We start from the raw sequence: 21,848 nt of genomic DNA, 5'->3' as shown, positions 1-21,848 counted from the left end.
AATAATTAATAACATGAAGCCCAATCCAGCAGGAGGCTATGAGCTGGTGCTGAGCAAACCACGGAAATGGTACAAATACCCTGTTTATAGAAAAGGTGAAGGGAAATCTGTTGTGGAGTTACAAGAGGTGTGAAGACATCTTTCCTGACAAGTATTATGTTATCCTGCCAGTGCTCCAGTGGCACAGTGCTCGTGTCCTACGGCTCCACTCTCAGGCTCTACTAGGGTGCACCTCAGTAACACTGCAGAGCTCCAGCAGCTGCCAGCCTGGCCACACTGTTTGGAGCAGCTCTCTGGAGAAGGCATGGGGGACAGCTGGACCGCCCAGAAATGAGAAGAGCTGAGCAGGCTAGTGCAGAAGATCAGCTTGGGAAGAGCACAAAGGGAGAAAAAGGAAATATAGAAAGGAACTGCTGTGTGAAGGAAGGGAATTCAAGGGAAAAAAAGTAAAAAGAGTGAAACAAAAGCAAAAAAAAAAAAAAAAAAGAAAAAGGCAAGAAAAAGGGGAAACATAGCATTCAAGAGAGGTTAAAAGAAAATAGAAAAACTGTGCCAAAATGTATTTTGCTTTATTTTCCTGAATTATCTCTTCCCTTATAAACTGCAGCACATTCCATCTGTACCTCCTAAACCAGTAAATTTTGCCCCCTGAGGAGGCAGATATGGATCCTCCTTGAGGAGATCTGGATTTTGAATCTTACTGCTAAGTGTTCAGCAAGTGTTCATCTCTGTTACATTAAAATGCCAATGGCCACCTGACATATTTCCGTATGAGTCCCCACTAAGCCAAAAAGGATGGTGTCAAACAAGCTTGGTGAAGCCAGGGCATTCCAAAAAAAGGGAAAAAAGGGCAAGTGTTTGTACCCATCTGCCAACAGTCAGCACAGGCCAGCTGCAAATGCTGCTCACACAGACCCTGTCCTGAAGACAATGTATAGTGGTGGCTGGATCAGGCCCTGGCTTGCCAAGACTGATGATCAGTCTCTCACTCAGCAAGACACTTTCAGCAAAGAGAGAAAACCTGCACAACAGAAGTACATTCCTTCCCTAGCACTTGTAGGTCTCAAGTGTTATCTAAATACCTCCTCTCCTGGGTACTGGATTTAAGGAAGAGAAGAAAGGAGCACTCACATTAAGACCTATTTATATATAGAGGCTAGGTTGCCTACAGTCAGTGGACATAAACTGGCACCTCTTGGCTCAGTTAAAACCTGAATCACTTTATGGATGTATCTGTGTCGTTCTCTTCACTGCACAGAGAACCAAAACCAACCATGCTCTCAAGTCCTTAAATTAAATTGGACAAATCTAGGAACATGAATTTGTTTCCTAAAATTAGGTGGCCTCAGTTCCTGCATTGTTCTTGTGAAGAATCACCTGTAGGATATGGTGGGGAGTCTGCTAGTGTCATCTCAGAAGCTAGCACCCTTGTTTCTACCTAACTGAAGCCTGAGTGTGTTTTCTCTTCTACTAACACGTCAGAACTGGTGTTACACAACAGTGAAATGGCTGGAAATGGCTCCCTGCTTTTTTGAGTCCTCTAACCCTAAGCAGGGCTCTGGGATGCACTCACATCTCCATCTATGAGAGGCGGAAGGTATGTTAGTCCTCTTCTCTTACTGAGCTGTGCAGAATTTTGTTCCAAACTATGCCATTTATTATTCATTATTATTTAATGGGACCAAAGAATGCAATATGTGTAACCAAGAAATGTGCCAAGTAATGTTCTTTCCTTTAATGGCTAGATCAAAGGGAACTTTATGAGGCTGGTGCTGGCTAAGTCAGTAGTGGCATTTGCCCCAGATCCTCTGCAGCACACCTTACTCAACCACAGTTTTAAAATCTTTAAAGACAGAGACCAAAAGGTGTGCTAGGCATCTAAAGTTCACTTGCCTTTATGAGCTTTTTTTCCCTTTTCAAATAAATGTTTTTGGAAGACATTTCTCTAAGCTGACTTGCAGTTAAGTGCTTAACATAGCATCTCAAGTACTCAAAAAGCAAACAGTCCTTGGAGAACACTTTTCCTACTCTTGCTCTAAATGCATGCAGTGGGTGATGGAAAGGCTCTTAGACCTGCCAGAAAAGGGACGATTTTCTGATTTTTCTCTTTTCTCCTTTAGTCACCAGCTGCTTTGTCAACAACTAGATATCCCCCGCTCCCCTCCCTTCCTTGCCCCCAGTAAGATTTGTAAATGTCTCTGGAAAAGTTGTAAAACTAGCTCTAGCAGGATATGCATTCACCCTAATGCTGAAGACTCTCAACTGTGATAATTTAGCAGATCATTAATCCCACTCTCTAAAGGAGGCTGTAAAGCAGAACTAAATATGCAAATCCTCTTGTGCTTTAAACTTGCATCTGTCTGTCGGTCCATCCAACTATCTATCCATTGTAGTGGAATTCTCCTAAGATCACGCTGTATTCTAATCCATTAATGTAGCTCAACTGGAGCATACAAGATTAAATAATAATAAAAAAAAAAGATGTAAAAATAACATGGAGGCCTCAGTACAGTGGGCAATCTCCCGGACTTTATCTGCACCACACGTGCAGAAAGGGGTGCGCACAGCATCGGGGTGAGTAAATGAGCCTTTTATCACCACCCACTGACATTCAAGCACCTATTACTGTAAGGCACAAGTGCAAATGAGGTGGGTGGCCTCTTTCTAGTCCACTTCACCGCACTGCAACGCAATCTGGCATGACCTCCAATTCCTATTCAGGACAGCGAACATTGTGGTATCAGGGGGTTTGGGTATTCTGGCATGGCTGCAGGTGGTATGCTTGCGCAGTAACTACCTGCACAATGCCTGGGGCTAGACACTTTGCTCACATGAGCAATAAACTCCCTCAATCAAATGTAACTAAGTGTATAATTTACTATTTGCAGCTATTCTAGCATGGAACTATTCCTGCTTTAACTTAGATTCTTTTAGGTTTTTCTTCTGGCTTTAAATCAGAATCCTAAATGAACATTTTAAAATGTAATGATCTTTGCTCCTTAAAAATTGCAGTATCAACGTCTATGGGGCACCTTCACAGTGAGCACTGCAGTGACTTTTAAGATGCAGCACAAATCAGACTGCTAACAAATGCAAAGTAACATTGCAGGTGAAAACTCAACAAGCAGTCCTGGACCCTACTATATATATGCAGTATCCAGGTGGACAGAATGTCCTCCATTTCCTCAGTGGTTCTGGAGAGCAGAATACAGTAAAAAGAATAGGCGAAGCTCACAGAACCTAACCCAGTGGAAAATACCAGTTCCTGCTTGAACCGTAGGAGCTCTGGAAGGCAAGAGTCGCCTTATTTCTGTTCAGGGGAAAAAGGGGCACTGTGCAGATGGGGAAGACCCAGCTTCAGCAGTTTGTGTCAGGGAATAACAGATTTATTCTTGGTTGGAAAGCCCTGTGGGGAGTTGCAGCAATCTTAAGGCTGGAACTAACACTATCTCTCCAGCAGCCACAGGACTCCACTCCTGTCTGGAAGTGCAGCTGATGCTCCCATATGGGATTTAGCTGCTGGCAGAGAAACTCTCTGATTTGCTACAGAAATCTCCACTCTCATTCCTCAGCCACTTCAGTGTACTGTGCAGAGAGCTACTCATCTAGGGAGACCTAATGGGCTGTGTCTGCCTCTTACACCTTTAAAACCTTCCTATTCCCTCACTGAAAAGCTCATGTCCAGAATATTCCTCTGAGAAGCTTGTGGGCTAAGGGACTACTTGAGCTTACATAAGGTTGTTTTCTGAAGACCACTTCTGCCTCCCCATTGTTCCAGTAGAATCGGCACAGTCCTGTATGGAGCTTTCCACTGGACTTGGCACATCAGAATCCAACAGAATGAAAGCTGAGAACTGGGGATATACCCTGGTGTCTTGAACACAGCAGAAATTACCCATATGTGCCATGGGGCATTTGGATGTACGTGTAGGCACATGAGAACTTTTATATTTGCTTGTATGTACTCATAAACCTGCAAGCACTCCAGAAACCAAGCAACATCATCTGAAATCTCATCTAGACTTTTTTCCTTCTCTCTAAGCTGCTACAGGCAATTTCCTCTTCCCACTGTTCGTGACAAGATCCCCTGGGTCCAGCTCAGCTATTTGGGCTAGACAAAAAGCACGGTTTGCTGTGCCCACTGGATGGTCTAGTGACCACTGGGTGATGGAAGTAACACAAACCTCGAATCATTTCATGTCAGACATACAGGAGGCCACTGCTTTACAGTGGCCTATAAAGGTAAACAAACAAATGTGGATACCTATTGTTTCTGCTACTGAAACCAGAGATGAAAGCAGTACAAAAATATTGACCTTTGGCATATTGACACTTCTATCTAGTGAAGCAGGACTTGGCTTTTAGTGGAGATGTTTGATGGGACAGGAGAAGAAAAAACACATAATAAATTTATATATATCTAAAAACATACACAAAAGATGCAGCAAGATTGACAAGTACGAGAAGGAATAGTAGGAGCAAACAATTAATTTTGAAATTAATTTCAGTATAGATCTTGACAATAATGCTAAACCAGCTCCTTAACCTCTGCTCCAAACAATGTGGCTATTGTCTCCTGGTAATCCCGTATCTCAGGTCAGGAAGCACTGGATTTTGTCACTCAGCACTGATGTGTGAACTCACACTTGTGTCTTTACACCTTGTATCTATATATACACAAAGAAAAAAATAGAATTTGTTTACTAAATACTCTGCAGTGGGGGGAAGAGATGGAGAGATAGACAAAGGGTGGAAGGAAGAAGGGAGGGAGAAAGGGAGGAAGAAGGAAGGGAGAAAGGGAGGGAGGGAGGGAGGCAGGGAGGAAGGAAGGAAGGGAAAGAGGGAGGGAGGGAGGAAGGAAGAAGGAAGGAAGGAAGGAACCAAAACCAAAATCTGATACTTACGTGTGCATAAGTACCAATTAATCCTACCAATTAAAATGGCAATAGAAATCAAACCAAAGCTGCAAATACTCAATGCCTAAATATTATTGCAGTGTCCCATTGTGCCTGGGCCTATTCCAATATGAAACAGCTCAGAAATTAAAAATAGAAACAATAGGGACTTAAAGAAATTAATCCTCACTCACAATGCACACAAACACATTAAGCTATTTATTTTTATGTTATGTGTCAGCTCTGCATCGAGAGAATTTCACAAATAACTCTGTGTCCCATGCTCTATTACATGCATGGGGTATTCAGAAGAACAAGAGTTTGCTAACCAGACACCATTATAACCACAAGAAATTATAGGGCTTCTTTTTCTGCAATAGTTTAACATGATTTTAATTATATATGAAGAAAAATTTGAATAATTAGCTTTATAAAAAACTGCCATTTGCTTCAGCAAGTGTTTAGCTCTTTTACTCAGAAAATGAATCACATCCATCCAAATTTCAGGCTCACAACAAAGAGCTGCTCAAGAATACAATGCAACCTATTCTGACAGCATCTTCTCATTGCTGATGACAAGTTTACAAAGACAATAGCAAAAGTAAGGAAGCAGTCTTACTGTCTGCTATCTACAGGGTCATCCCCAAATCCATCTACTTGGTGTTTGTGTGCCACAAGCATTGTATTGAGAAGACATTTTACAGACTACTACAACATACTGCAGGATGCTTCACATAGTATGGATTAAGGCAAAGTAGAAGCGCTAATAACTCTGCTCTTACACCACGAGCATAAAACATACCCCTGCAAAGGGAAAGATTAGCATTAATTGCCTGTTGTCAAATTCATAATTTTCCCCAATTTATTAGAAGTTTTGTGCATTGCAGCACCACGAGAACAAGTTTGTGAGTACTGCAATACACCAATCTTTATTCTCCCTTTGGCAAATTAATGCAGATATTTTGCCTTATGATAATTCCTAATTAATAAGAGGGTTAGAAAAAGTCCCACTATTTGGAACTCCAGTGCTACTGTTATTCATTTGAAATTCAACTCTTAAGTTTTAAAAAAAAATAAAATATATGCAGGTCTCTCTTTACCACATCCCATTTACTGCAAGAATACTTAATATTAGTAAATTGGTCCCTTTGGGAATCTAAATGTAGGCACATATAATAATACACGTTGAAAACCATAATTCTATCATAATCACTTCTCATTCCGGGTTGTTGGTTTTAGGTTTTCTGTTGTGGTTTGGGTTTTTTTGTTTTGGTTTGGGTTTTTTGTTTGTTTGTTTTTTTGGGGGGGGGTTGTTCATTCAAAAAGGAGACTTCACACTGAAGAGGTACAGTAAGATTTGGCTATTTACATAAACAGCCTAAGTTTGAAGTGCAAGCTCATTCATGCACAAATAACCCTTTCATATATGAAATTCTTACATGTAAAGGTAGAGAGTTAAATAAACTCTGCACTACAGATTCACTTCAGGTAGTCTGTACAATTTTCTGCATAAAAGACCATCAGGTCAGCCTGAAAACCACTTGTGAATGATTTAAAATATAGGAAAAATAACACAAGCCCGTAGATCAAAGCCCAGGGCTATGTTTTCAAAGGGTGTTTACTGGAGGTGACTTATGTGCACAGTATATTCTTACATCTTCCAGGTTTTTGAATGGTGGTAGGGACAGGCAATTTTAACTCATTCGGAGTCTGCAACTTTAATAAGTGAAAAAAATTGTGAGGCAGACTCCACAGTCAGCAAAAGCTACCCACGTAGCGCACTCCAGTGAGCAGGAAAGGAGGGTATGCGCAGGGGAACAACAACCGCGAAGAGGCTTAACCTGATTTCCTAGCTGGTATTTCCAGCCCTGCTGACGCACGCCCAAGGAGGCTGCTCGCATGCGATCTGCCAAGGTGTCGCTGCAGGGATCTTGGTGCTGGCAGTCCCCTGCCATCCTGCTCCCGCAAACCTTCACAGCAGGAGGGAGCATCTCAAGCCCATGGCCATCAACGGGGTCTGCAAATCGCCAATGAAGCAAGAGTGGAGGGGCAGCACCTGGCCTGATGCACTCTTCAGAGGCACTTGGCATTCACATTTTAAAATAGGCAGGTTTTTCACAAAAGAAAAGGAGGAGAGGGGAGAGTATTGTCTTTCTTTAAAAGGGTAGTACATTAGTGACGATATTTTTTCATTAGATCCCCATTTGTCTGGTTGGGGAATTTATGGACTTTTAAAAATAGATTTTGCCAAACAATTGTGTGGGCAACTGCTGACTTGCAGTCTGCAAGATATCTTTCCGTCAGCCTCAGGAAGATTAAAGCAGCTTCTATTTTCATCACAAGGGAGCTAAGGATGTAGGCACAAAGGAGAAATTCACTTTTTGCCCACATCAAGCTGAGCCTCTTGCCAGACCATGCAGCGTTTGCTGCAACAATTGCCAACATAATGTGTTACCTTCTATAGCCCCTTCAGGTTGAAGAATAGCCTTCTACTGCTACACGTAGAGAGCAGGAGTATTTCCCAGTCCCTGGGTCTACTGTTTAACATTAGGACAATTCCTTTCCTAATCCTGCATGCCAAAAAGCTGACAAAACAGTAACACTGGCATACAAAGGAGCAAAATCTCTGTGCATCACACACATTTGAGAAGAGAAATGGAGATGAAAATAAAACATCCTCTGAAAGATCACAGCATTACTTATTCTTGTATCTTAAGTCCTGATTCTAATCTCATCAGCATGATGCTCAGAGAGAAAAGCAAGCCACAGCCTTGTATGTACCCCTCTTAGATAGATGAGGGGGGAAAGAGCCCTGCCAGCATATCTGTACAAGACAAACCTTGCATTAAATAGGGATACAGGGACTCAGGAACGAGAATGATCTTCTCAGATGTCAAATCCAAGCCCCTGGTGTCCCAGGCTACAATGTGGTGCAGTTCCTCTTGGAAAGCGATCACCAACTCCCATAAGTCCCCTGCTACCCTCAGAAGCAGGCTCTTCCAGAACTTCACTCCGTTCATGATCTGATCTTTCTCCAATTTTCAACCTGCCTTTACTCGTAGCTAGTTTATATTATCCATTTATTCTTGTGAAAACATTGTTTTGTAGCTTGAACAGTCCTTTCTCTCCCTAGTGTTTATCCCTCTAAAGTATTTATGGTAAGCAATCGGATCCTCTTTCTGCCTTTGTTTTGCTAGGCTATCCAAGCCAAGCTCTTTAAGTCTCCCTCACAAGACAGGCTCTCCATTCCTCTGATCTTCTTGGTACTCATTCTGAACTGAATTTATCATCTGTGCACACAGATGACCTGTTGTACATAGTACTTTTGATGGAGTCACATCATTTAATATGCCATAGAAATAACATAAACAGAACAGATATGGGAGAGAATCTATGGGATGTCCCAGTTATCCTTGGATACACAGACTCATAAATGTACTTGGCACTTACTGACTCAAAGACACAGATATATTAAAATGTAAGTACTTAGACAAACAAAGACAGAAAGATTTTCCTTTGTTTAGCCAGAAAAAAAAAATAATTTTACCCTGAACCTAAATGTAGCTTTGGAGGAAAAAGTTTACTATGGAACCTACCGAACTTAAACCACAGCTGTGCTACCATGAAATACCATCCTCCTGTTTATAACAAGGGAGGGGCCCTGTGCCACAGTTCTTATTTCAAACTCTGATAAACATCTACATGAAGTGCAAAATGTGAAGGAAAACTTGAGGAGAAGACCAGTATCTTTGCATTAGTAGCATTATTTTCTTCAGCCTGATCTGACCGGTTCTGCTGCTGCCAGAGAAGCAGATACAGAGATCGAAAAGCAAAGCACCTCACCAGCTTTCTGATGAGGCAACTGAACCGCCCTCACTTGCAAGCACATGCAGTGACCCACAAGTACATTTAAGAGCCTATTGCTAAGGGTCCCCAGCACAAAACTAAAGTAAACCAAACCAGGCAGTACTGTATATGTAGCAATTGTGTCAAGGTATGCCAAAAGTCAGCAGGCTTTCAGCAACATCCCACATACGGCTGCAAACACTCATGCCAGTTAATTAGCAGTGGCATTAAACGAGACAAGGGACACTGAGCAGGACATTGGGGTTAACCTTACCCTATGTGAGCTGTGCCATATGATCTTTTATTCCATCTGTTATCAACATACTTCAAGAGATTAATTCAATACTCACAATTTTGAATGAGCAGATACCATTTTGTTACTCCGTATCATACTTCACAAGTCTCAAATGTTCAGCATCTGATTGACAGCTTGAAGAGGTGCCACAAGGTTAAATGACAGCCTATCAATTTTTCAAGGGCAAGAAATCCTTTACGAGACATTCAGAGGTTTTTCCTTTTAGCATTTTTCCATTGTTTGCCTAACCTTAACCTCAGGTACACACTGGAGTTTAAGGACATGCTGCTGTAACAGGGATCATCAGTCAACAACGAAAAAAAAATCTCAGAAAGGTGAACCATATGCCCACCCTGAAAACACATACAAATTATGGTAGTCGCAAAAGATATCACTGCAGATTCTGCTTCTATGGCAGAGCCTCTGCCATTAGTTACACCATGCCCAGTGTTGGCACCTGCTCCTGAACTCAAGCGATAGCCCTCCCATCAGTTCTAGAAGGGACTTAGTTCCACAAGCACCACCCACCACAAAGGCACCTTGCTCCTCTAACCCTGAGATAAAGCTTTATGCCACATCAAGGACAGCATGAGAAAACTGATAGCTTTACTACTCACAACAATGCAAGGGGAAGATGAAGCTGTGAAAATCCCCGAGCTTGAGGAGCCGCTCTACTGGACCGTGAGCGAGGGCAGCCAGACAGAAACATGCAGCCAGGCACATGCAGTGCTGCTTTTCTTTATAGGAGAAGACAAGCGATTTCCTGGCATATGTGCAAATGCCTTGGAAAGTACCGACAGGCACATATGAACATTGCCTGGTAGCTGGCAATGCCTGTGAGCACGGGATCCCCGCAGTAAGGGAACCTGGATGGTGCCCCTTGTCCTCCCAAGTGACAGTCACTGCTGGCACGCATGTCGAGCACTGCTCCCTGCCTCATCCTGCCTGGCACCCAGACTGCACAGGATAGGATCTGGACAAACATCAACAGCAGCTTTTTATCGGCCACTGGAAATAGGGCCAGTTAGTATCACTGAGTCATTAATCTGGTGTTATACTGTAGGTCAAAACATCCTTCTGTTTAGACCTTATTGTCAAAGTCTTCCGCTTCTTCAGCATCATGATTTACTGTTTGGAGAGATGTAACTTCATGTCACTGTCACTTTTCCTGTTTGTGTTCTGCTCTTTGCCTCTGAGACATCTTGACACACTGATATACAAACCAGAGACGCAGAGATGGTTGTAAATACTGCACTAGGATCTATTCCTAAAAACTTGTAGAGACTCTAACACAACTAATTGCACATGTGCAAGGAAAAGATTGACTTGAGAAATTCATAAGGAAAAAATATTGCATTAATAAATTAAGAGCTGCAACCTGTCTAAAGTTCAGCTCTATCGACTGCTAGAACATCTGAATGATTGCTATAATTACTGTAGATACCAATGCCACTTTACAATATGGCCTCTTGTGCTTGTATTGTCTTTCCCATCTTTGCAGCAGTATTATGGCTCCAAATGCAACTGTTGCTGAATTTAAGCCGGAGTGCCTGGGAGGCAAGGGCTGTATTTTATACTACTATGCTTCTGGTGCTTAATTGGGTCCTAAACTAAATATGCTGAATATATACTTAATTAAATGTGCTAAAGAAATATTCTAGGTGCATTTAGAAAAGATTTGTTTGGTCAACTAAGATGTTTTGCAACTGTAATTGCATTATTGTTATTGGCATTTCTAAATCACTCTCTGCATTTCCTTTGGAATAAATGTCTTAGTCGCTCACCACTGTAATGTATTTCTGTGCTACAAAACTGGAGGAACACATTATATATTCATGTACACTTGGCTTTAACCACTTACAGTATAACAATGAAGTAAGGATTATTATGCAGTAAGTTTGCTGAACAATCATTCTTTTAAACCATAAATATATTCTGCATATACCACAACATCCACCCAGTAAGAAATTGGGTAAACAGAACTCACTTATATTTTGAAATTGAATGGACAGTTAAAACTGAATTAACTGGGCAAATAATAGCATTTCAGACATGTAAAGTACAGTTCACAAACTGTGGTATAACACAGCCTATTTCTCTTGCAGTACAGGGAAGAGAGAGTTATTAATATCATGCATGTTCCTGACTCATATACATTCATTCAAAACCAGGTTTTGATAGTGGTCTTAAATAGCTAAAATTATAAAAAGATAGAAAGTCCCTTTATATTACATTTTCTGAAACATCATCAACACTGGAGCAGAGCAAAGGAAATCCAAATCCATTTTATCAGCTTCTAAATGTAATGTATATTACCTGTGTGATAATATCTTCTGTCACACTATCCAGGACATTTACCTTCTCAAAAAACGACAATCAAAAACAAAACCAAAGAACACAGGACACTAAAACAGAAAAGGGGTGCTCTTTAGAACAAACCGACTATACTGAACATGGACAAAGCAAAAAAAGGACAAGTTTAATTTTTTCACTCTAGCAGTTTTTTAGTGTACAGGGATTTTTCACTGTTTCTGTGTATTGCAGTTTTGTTAACAGGCAAGTCCCAGGCATATGCTTGTATAACACAAAACATATTTGGTTTTTGCATTAATAATTCCTTTAATTACTCTTTTATCAATTGTGTCATATTTGCAATCTTCACTTACTACATCTTTCACATTTTATATTTTTTAACCTCTTGAGAACCTTCTCTGCAATATTTTGGAGTATTTCACGTGGCATGAAATACAAGCAGCTGCAGTATAAAACAGCTGACCAGATTCAAGTTCAGAAGGCAATCCTGCTTGATGTGGTAGATCTCTGGCCACAGATCTGATTTTGTGTGGTGTTTGGGGAAGGGGCGCAGGCCATGCCCCAGCCTAGCAAAGCTTTTAAGCACACACTTAACTTTGAGCATATGATTACTTCAAATTACTTCAATAAGATTATTCACACACTTGAATTAAATGCTCTTCTGGATTTCTGCCCTTATGCATGGCACACAATTTATCTCTGCAGGGGCTCCCAAACTGCAGAGGAAATCTGGGAAAGGAGGATAAGGCACCTGTAGGTATTTTCAGGACCTCACACAGCACCCAGGTGAAATAAGGTAAGATCTTTTTTAACATCAGTTGCAAGCAGCAGCTGCTTTCCAGCGCGGAGATGGGTGCCTCTTAGAGAACCAGGGTGGGGGGTTTCTTACAGCCTATTAAAAATGGATTCATAGAAAGTTATCCTTTTGTAGAAATAGAATTATTGATCAGAAAACTCTTTTTTCAACTTACATTTTCTGCAGAAAAAAAACATTCTTCTTATGAAGCTCCTCACTTAGTTGTTTGGTACTGGATGTTTTTCAACAATTTTGGGGTGTAGAGGTGGTACTTTGCCAAGAAAAAAAACAAAAAAAAGCTCATCTGCTGTTAAGAGGAAAACCTTGCTCATGGTCTAGTTTTCAGGAGTATTAAAAAAAATTTTGGTGTTTTTTTTTTTCTTAAGACAGAATAACATCTTATACCATTTCCTGAACAGCTTTTGTTTCCTGATCCCACATAGCAGCTCCATTACACAGCTCCACTTGCCCAGACCTTGGCAGACCACAGGTTGGATGGGGCCAGGCAGAAGAGCTGCCCTTTAAATAGACGGCGCAGCTGCACATAGGTTGTTTGGGGATTTAAGTGTCAACTCCTCTAACTATATTAAAGGGAATTTAAAGTGTAAGGGATACCATCAATCCAGAGGGGGGGAAAAAAAATCTTTGATTTGACATTACTTCAGCATCAGGACCAATCCAGAACAACAGCATGTACTTCGTAGCTTTCACAGGTAGAATGAAATATAAGTCCCTTCTATCTTAATGTACTTCATATTTCATAATGAGAATTATCATGTTGAAAATAGTTCTGAGAAACAAAGACACGTAACCAGTGCTGCTCAGAGTAGTTTAAAATCAGACCTTATTTGTCTCTGTCAACATTTAAAAGTAGGGAGTACGAAGGATTTTGTTAATTTTGTATTAATAAAGACCCCAAAACCCTGCAGGGATCTGTAGGCTCCTTCAGTAATTACAGAGTGTGCCAAAAGACCATGTGTTGTATTCCCAACAATGAGACAGAAGCACATAGTTTTGCTGCAGTCTTGGTACTTTCACTATGTGTCACTGTGCATCAGCTTAGCTGAAGAACCGAGAGCATGGCTAACAACAGAGAAAAAAGTAAAAACAATGACATACGATTTTTTCTGAAACATCACATATCTCTTTTCCATATATTAGGAAAAGGTTATGCTCCTTTCGCTCGTAATTATAAAAAAAGAATGTTAATACCACAAAGGTTCAGCATAAATCAATTTCAAATTGCTAAATTTATTAGGCAGTGCTTGTAATGAATTATCTGGAATGGGAAACAAATCCAAGGCTAGGATTTTTTGCTGATACTTGCTAATTGTATTGAAAAGACTAGATAACATTTATGTTTCTATTAAGAACTGCTAATTTTTTTACACCTTACAACCATGGAAATACATTTTCTTATCTGCAGAGTATACTAAACAAAACTGATTTATACAACTAGAATTGTGTTTAGAATGAATAAAAATTACTTATGATGGCATAAAAATATCAAACTAAATTATACTTAGAATTTTTAAATGTCATGGGGAAGTACTTTAAAGAATAGATTAACAGATGTTACTATTCCTGTTCTTAAAATTATTGTAAGTATTAGTAGCATTATTATTGTAATATAAAGAGGGCTGCAAAAAAAATGCAGAAATCCTTGAGGTTGCCTTGTTTAGGGTCTGAACCAATGCCTACTAGAGTTAAAGAAGTCTCAACAAATATTTCAGATATACTATTAAGAATGAACGAAAATATCATGGTGATTTAGTTTCAATTCTATAATGGCATTTTTAGAAGTACTGATGTATTTCTATCATATGAATATATATATGCATTTCTAGTTCAGAGTTAGATCTTTAATGCAGCAGTCTACAGACAGTCCCTATAATTAACAGATAGTCCAGCACACTAGTTAGGCTTTCTCATCTGAAGTAGATAGAGTCCAAAGAGAGAAAGAAAGAAAGAAGAAAAGAAAGAAAGGAAGAAAGAAAGAGAAAAAGAAAGAAAGAGAAAGAAAGAAAAGAAAGAAGGAAAAATAAAGAAAGAAATGGAGGAAGAAAATAAATTTTTCTATCTGATGTTTTATTGCAATACTTTCATTCATATGTGGATATTTAAAAATATGTTTTAAAAGTTAGCAGATATTTCTGTTGAAATGCAAACCTATGGGTATTTTCACCTTGACCCACAGGGGTCACGAAGAAATCTCAGGAGCTCTAATGAGAAGATACCTCACCGGTTTGTTGCAGGGATGTGTCCAAAACCCAAAACTGCTGTAGCTCGTGGCCCAACATTGGCAGTATCTGTTGGGCAGACTGACAGGAAGAAAATATGCAATATGAGGAAGTCTTCCTCCACTGTCTTATCAGAGAGGAAAAGTAAATGCCATCATGTTGACTCAAGGGGAGGTATCACACACCATGCGGTCACAGAGAATGAACTCCACAGTGAGCAAGAAGCTCCACTTTTTGACAACGAACAAGGCAGGCAAGTGAGTGGACACCTGGTCATTTAAAATGCAGCAGGATTGGAATGTCAGGCCCACTTGCCAAATTGCTGCTGCTGTTCTGAGCCAGAAGAAGTAAAATGTGTTTCCCTTAAACATTTCAGCTGCTGTGCTGTATCAGAAGGCACTCTGGGCTGGAATGTGAAAACAAGCCCCAATCCTGGATTCTTTTCCCACAGTTCCTACCAGCTTTCACACTGCAAAAACCCATCTGACAAATACTGCCATTAGTGCATTACCTTCAAATTAGGACTAATAAAGTCCTGTCCCAGCTTCATATAAACCAAGTACTTTTTTTTTTTTTCAATTGCATAAAGCACAGTGTTAATTCCAGCAATTGCTTGGGCAGATGATAGACTTTGAGGGTACGGTAAGTAATTCCAGCCTGTAAAGCCCAGTATGTACTGATGATGGAGAAAAGCAACTCACATGAGCAGTACACATCACCCGTACAAGTCGCCTCCTGCCTTTTATTCAGCAATTCTTTCAACTATTCCTAAAGTTGGTTGCATGGGCAGTGCCTGATAGAGATTTCCCCATTGCCTCTGCACATACAACCTTGTCATTACACTCTCCTTACTCTCCCAATCAGAATCATGGCACGACATTTTGGTGCCCTCTGCATCGTCCGCCCAATACTTGATCTGTCTTGGCTGCTCCCATCTGCTGCAGCACCTCTCACCTGGCCCTACAGCATTGCTTTATGCGCTCTTGGTGCCCCACTCAATCTCAACATAGTTTTTGTAGAGAAGACATCTTTACTATTCAGCTGCATGTCCTACAATTGAATATCCAAATGTGAATATCTAAATGCAATAGCTTTCATCAGAGGGAGTTACTGGAAATATTTACACTAATTATGCTTCTGTCTAAATCGGTTACTAGTCTTATAGTTAAACTACCAGAAGGATTTCTAAAACAATTGATTTTTTTGCTAGTTAGTGTTTCTTATCAGACAGATAATGGGAGACAAGAAATAAATAAACTCAGGGAGGTACAATTACATCATCTTACTCTTTCAGCATGATAAACAAAATGGTATTCGCTTCCCTCCCCAGAGTGCTATGAGGCTTATTCCATTAAGGTTTGTCAAGTGCTTGGTTGGAAGACCCTGTGAGTACACGGTGTTATTAGTAAATATTAAATAGAAAACTAGATTCTAATTATCAGGATAAACAGGCTAAGTTCTGCTTGGCTAAATGCACTTGGGAGAGGAACCCAGGACCACCAGCATGCTGTAGTGTTGCACATCCTTATCAGATCCAACTCCTTTTAGCCTCCAAAAGATCAGGTTTGCTCAGGCTCAAACCTACCAGAATGAAAATTTATCACCACTACTATCCCTTCCTCAACACTGAATAAAAATTTTACTCACACTTTAGGGCGTATTATGCATAGTAGACTGATGCAATTTATTTTTCAGGCATCCCCAAACTTGCTCATCACCCTGTACAGCTGGGACAGAAACAGAGCACACAGGTAAAGCACACAGGGCTCTGCTCCTGCACCTGGCGGGGGTCCCTTCAAGTACAAGGTCAACAGTCTCCTCTGTCACTGGGCTTGTGACTGCCTTGCCCTTACATCCTGGTACCCGAAGGAAATTCCCGTTACATGGTCTTTCTGCCTTTTGCCACAATGAAGAGAGAAAAAAAAAAACTCCCTGTAAATGTTTCACCAGAGATAAAAGAGACATGTAAAGCACTTGTGCAACACTGCATTAATGAATCGGAATTCAAGATAAAACTGCCCTTAATATCATGTGTGGGTAAAGGTCTAAAATATTTTTGCATTGATCATTCATAATTAAAACTAATGTCAACTGGTAGCTTTGGTAGTGGGTTTTTTTTTTTTCACCTTTGCTGTCAAGTGAAGCCTGTGCTGGGCACAACCATCTGGGGCTTTACATCTTCCCAAGCATGCTGTGCAGTCGGATGGCATCTCTCGCGTAAAAGGCAAAGACTGACAGGGATTCAAAGGAGACAATTGCTGCAGTGAAGAAGCTCCTTTCACATCAGGGGAAAAGGTGGAGATAGATAAAGCTGTGGAAAATAACACTTCTGGTGGGTAGAACAGGAACCCTAGTGAAGACAGAAGGCCATTCACAAACAGAGCTTTTTTAGGAGCAATCATTTTGCCAGCTTTAAATGTCCTTTAAAATGGGCCAAGTAACCTGTGCCTACTGAACTTCTCCCAAAGACTGCACACAACACAGAGTCTCCAGAGTGTAGCTAAAGCTTTTTAGGTAGTACCTAGTGATGTATTTTGTTTGAAAGGAAAACTACCTTTACTGTGCTCAACGTTAACAACCCGACCACTGCAAAGGTAAGAAGTTTTTTCCCACCAGGGGTAGGCTCAGAGATGCTTGAACACATAAATTTTGGACTATAGTGGCCTCTCCCTAGTGGGAACTACTCACTGAAAAGTAACATTTGCAAGACTGATGGTTTGGGTTTTTATACAAAAATCTCCTACTAGAAACTAGATCTTGAAACACCAGCAAAATAACTGGAAGCAAGAACATTAAGCATGATGGTTTGCAACCCTTCTACCTCTCTACCCTGAAACCTGTAATGACAGGCTGAATTCAAACAAACAAACAAACAAACGAGAATCTGTGAAGACTTAACATCGGAATCCTTCAATAATCTGCACTGAGTGATTCTCAGAATGGAAGACTTTCAGCCACACCCCTTCCCGATCGAGATGGACAGAGGCTGGGCTGGAGCAGCCTTAGCAGGGAAGTCTGCTTTAGGCACACCTGGCAGGGCTGTTGATAACTCTGTAAGACATACACTTCCCCTTTTATTTATGCATGGATCAGCACCAACCCTACCAGCATGCCAAGCTACCTGGATAGCCTGGTTGTAGGAGAGAAATTGCCATGTATGCCCATTGATTATGTTCTCTATTCATATAATAGCTATAGATTCCCTACAGCCTGAAGTGAGCCCTTGTTCTGCAGCTACGACGTGGTTAGGCATAAGCTGAGGCATCCTGAAACGATGGCACCATCCCCTGCTTCTCAGAAACTGCCTTCCAGCACTAAGCAGACTGAATCGGGAGTATGGACTAAATTGGAACCAAGCAATTTTTAATGCGTCTACTTATTGAATTTTTAATTTGCAGATTATTGACTGTATGGACTGTAATGGCTTTGAACAACAGGGTGAGTGTGTATGCCAGACATCTGAAGTAATTCTATGTGAAAAGAGATGGCAAATTGCTGGAGCCTTTAATTACACTATTATTTAATAGTATTAAGGGCGGGCCTGAAAAAACAGAATACTCTCCCCCTTCACATTTATCTACATCTCAATAAAATGAAATGCCATTTGTGTGAGGCAAAGGGAGCAGTGGCTCTGAATATATGTACTTGTGTGTAACATCTCTGAATGGGGTTGGTATGAAAGGGCAGACCATACAGAAGTGATGGTTTCAGTCCATGGGATTTTAACACTTTTTCCTTCTGTGATCCTATAAGCCCTCAACATCAAGAAGCCATTAAATAAAAAGTAATTAGTTTTCTGACCTGCCTTTTTCTATGCATAGGAAGACCATAAAAAGAATGATGCTGTCACTGATCCCCACATCTGTCTGCATATTGTATGCTTTATAGATAGAGGGCCTGATGCTGACACAGAAATGGGAACTCCTAGGTTTTTTTGGGCAGGCTCTTGACAGCACATTCAGCACACAAATCCATTCTCAGCAAAGCAGCAGCAGCCATGAGCTGGCCTCTTTACCACAGCCAGCCCATGTCATGCCAGGCACTCCTTCCCTCCCTGGCAGCAGGGTACCGCTCTTCTTTTCTTTCCTCATGATTTTATTTGGAAACAAAAAGAAACAACATCCTGTCATCGAACATCAGTAAGGCATAATTATTATAGCTATGTTTTACCTACCACAGTGAACGTTATTACTATGTGAAGATCACAAATATCAAGCCTCCAGGAATGTCACATGAGAATATCATAAGTAAGCCTACGTCTAAAATAAACACCTAAGAAAACCCTTCTCAAAATCATTCTGTCTACATACATGCAAATGCTTTTTACTAAGGGCCATTCTTTACATGATTTGAGAAATAACTCGTGGAAAAAGAAGGCTGGATTGTTATTTCAGGGGCAAAGACAGCAATGCACAGAGAGCTAATATTTTGCTTACTTTTCTCAGACTGGTGCTGTTGAAAGGAGCCCTGAATACCGCCAGGCTACAGCTCAGCTGAAACACACTGCAGCTGCTCAGGACATGCTGCCATCAGGAACAGGTCCGAGCCCCAGCTCTTCTCTCTTTCATGTCACCGACTATGAGCCTGACTCGTATTTCTGCTGCCCTTTGCCAACATCTCAGGCAGGGAAATCAAAGCTCAGTGATAAAAAGCACCTTTGCTAAAATTTTAATACACTGTGTCCAGCAAATGAATTTAAGACTAGTAGGTGTTAGGGGCTGCCTTAAATAGATACGTTTTTACTCACTGCTGACCACCTCATGCATTAAGGTCTAGCAGTATTGAAAGAAGACACAGCGAATATATAACCCACTGGAAACAGAAATGGCACGCAGCAGGACAGGGCTTGTCAGTGGCGCGCTGAGCCAGGGAAGGGAATTTTACAAATTCCTTTCAATGTCAGGTCCTTAACTTTGCAGTGGCAGTTCTGTATGCTGAAGTTTTGTTTCATGCCCTATATATATTCCTCTTTCATGGAGAGAAGGCTGGTGACTGTGCTTACTATTCTTGGAGTGCTGTCGTGGATGGGTGGAATACTAAGAGAACCACATCTGAAAATGTACACTCACAACGTCTTATCAGTATTGGACATACATAATTTTTTCTTGCAAAGTTTTTGCTATGAAATTGGTTGTCACAGAAATTCATGTGCTTCTCCTTGCTAGTTTTTTTTTTAAACCCGCTACATTACTATATTTTTTGATGTCCATTTTAATGTTCCTTAAAGATAAAGCCAGCCGTCTATACTAAAATTTCATGCACTCTTTTCTTTGGTTGAACAGAACTGCATTCTCACTACACAGTAGTATTTCACATACATTTCAATAACTTGGTATATACTCCACATGGATGAAAATACCCACCTGTAAGCATGAAACATTTCTGCCTTAATTGAATGTAAAGGCAACCTTTCCCAACACACATTCTCTCAGGCAAAAGGAAGTGCGTGCTCCATTGATGTAAAGCACCACTGTTTAATTTGCTATCATGGATGGTTTAGTTGAATAACTGAAACACTGGTCCTCACTTTGGTCTACCCTTGGAAAACTGAAATCTAACCTTGGAAAACTGAAATCTAAGTCTGAAGAGAGTTTCTCTCAGCAAAAGTTTTTGATAAATTATAATTTATCAAAATTATAATAACAGCATTTATCTACTTGATACAGAGACTTCACAGAATAGTTTATAGGAACAGAATATATGCAAGTTAGAAGCGTTCATGGATAAACACAAGCTGGCAACTAGCACTGATGGTCCACCAAGTATACTGTTCTTTCAATAATCTCCATTTTCCAGTTGAAGTGTAATTCACTACAGATTTTCAGCCAACTATAAATGAGACAATGGCAGTTATTATTTTGCAGTTTTGTTTGAAAACATGAACTATTATTGACTGCATGTGGAAATGCTGAACAATGAACCAATAACTTCCATTGATAGCATTTTAATTTCTTGAGAAAGGTGCTCAACCAAGCCTTTACGTGCTCCTTGTAAGATTTACATGGAAGTGATTGGAGGGCAGTGCAGAGAACTGCAGCAGATGGCGCAGAGATCTAGAGTAAGCAAAGAAAAAGAAAACACAAAAAAATGTCCTATTTAGTGTGCTCATGGTCTGAAAATGAGGATTGTTTCAAATATTGTGCATATTAAAGTTCTTCGTGGAGGCTAGCTGAGATCACACCAGCTTGATAAATCAGGGCCTAGAAAAGATGTACAGGCTTCAGCCACAGAAGAGCAAAATACAGGTGCCTTCCAGAAAAGTTCTAGGGTAAAGGACTTGCAGCAAAACTGGACACCATCAGGTCTCAGGATGATGATTATGGTGACTAAGATGACAATGATGATGATGATAATAACAGCAGCAGCACCAACAAATTCTTTATTAAAGCATAGATACTAAAGTAACTAAAGCCATCTAACATGTTAAGTGGAAGAGTTGTTTTTTTTAAAGTGAAGAAAGCTACTCTGATTTCAGAAAATAGGTACATTGAACACAGCAGTCAGCAAAAGAAACCAAAGAATTAAGACAGCTGAAGCACAATGAAAAAACACAGTGCTCTATTAATAATGCTTACCTTAAAAGAAGCATGATAGGACGATGGCATTTAATATCAGTGCTTATCAGAAGCATCTCAAGAGATTTCAGCTCTTTTAATGTATGTCTTACAAAAGAAACACCACTAAAGAGTGCTGACTTCAATGTTTTCCTACTGCTAACAGCTGCCTTTCAGGCAAGATCCCATGAAGCTTTCCTCTTCCACATTTAACTGACTGTGGATTTCCACATTTAATTGAATGGGATTCAATAGCAGGAGCAGAGAGAGTTCAAATTGTCCCTTTGGGGATTCGCTCAGCAGAAATTACTCATTCATGCCATGACATTTTGAGGGAATATCATAATGTCGTTTTGGACACAATGTCATAACTTAGAGGAACAGAAGAATAAGATGGAAACATCAATTACGATAAAAGTAAGGGTCTAAAAATTCATGGTTTTCCCTGTGTCCTTCCTTTCATAGGGAAGTCCCAGTTCAAAAAGGGCTGCTCTGTATCTGCAGTTGCTCTGTACATTCACCCTTGGGTCACCATCATCACCCGTGACAGGGTCACCTGCAGGCTGTATCCTGCTGACTTGTGTTCATCCCAGCCAGCCCAAAGAGAAGAGAGAGCAGTGCTACAGAGATCAGCATAGTAGGAGAGTGGGATCAGATAGGTCTGGCTCTTTCTCACAGCACAACAGGACTGATATGGATATGGTGGGTATGCTGGTATGATGGTACCATAGGGTGGGACCAGAATGCAAAACATTGCTATACACAGATATGTACATGAATATGTACATGTACACGTGTACGCACGTATGTGAGTGTACAAAGGGTCCAGATAGTTATTTCTGTGTGATTCTATGTCATGTGCTGACACTGAATTACATTAGCAATACCACTCTACAGCATAACTTTACT

At 40.5% G+C, this 21,848-nt stretch overlaps 1 protein-coding gene and 1 long non-coding RNA gene across 3 annotated transcripts in view; both read right to left on the bottom strand.

The window, feature by feature from the left end:
• The window catches only part of PPARGC1A (PPARG coactivator 1 alpha), a 368,659-nt gene that overhangs the window by 94,690 nt on the left and 252,121 nt on the right, over positions 1–21,848 (bottom strand). The gene's annotated exons all lie outside the window — the stretch shown is intronic.
• Positions 1–21,848, bottom strand: part of LOC135413416 (uncharacterized) — a 175,023-nt gene that overhangs the window by 12,229 nt on the left and 140,946 nt on the right. For both annotated transcript variants that reach the window (XR_010430221.1, XR_010430222.1), the window contains exon 2: positions 12,321–12,416. This is a non-coding gene — a long non-coding RNA (uncharacterized LOC135413416). The remainder of the gene's footprint in view (positions 1–12,320; positions 12,417–21,848) is intronic.

This window comes from Pseudopipra pipra, chromosome 4 (assembly GCF_036250125.1).
Source record: "Pseudopipra pipra isolate bDixPip1 chromosome 4, bDixPip1.hap1, whole genome shotgun sequence".
Classification (NCBI taxonomy): Eukaryota; Metazoa; Chordata; class Aves; order Passeriformes; family Pipridae; genus Pseudopipra; species Pseudopipra pipra.
The sequence above is the reverse complement of the archived record's forward strand: the minus strand, read 5'-3'. Positions and strand labels throughout refer to the sequence as shown.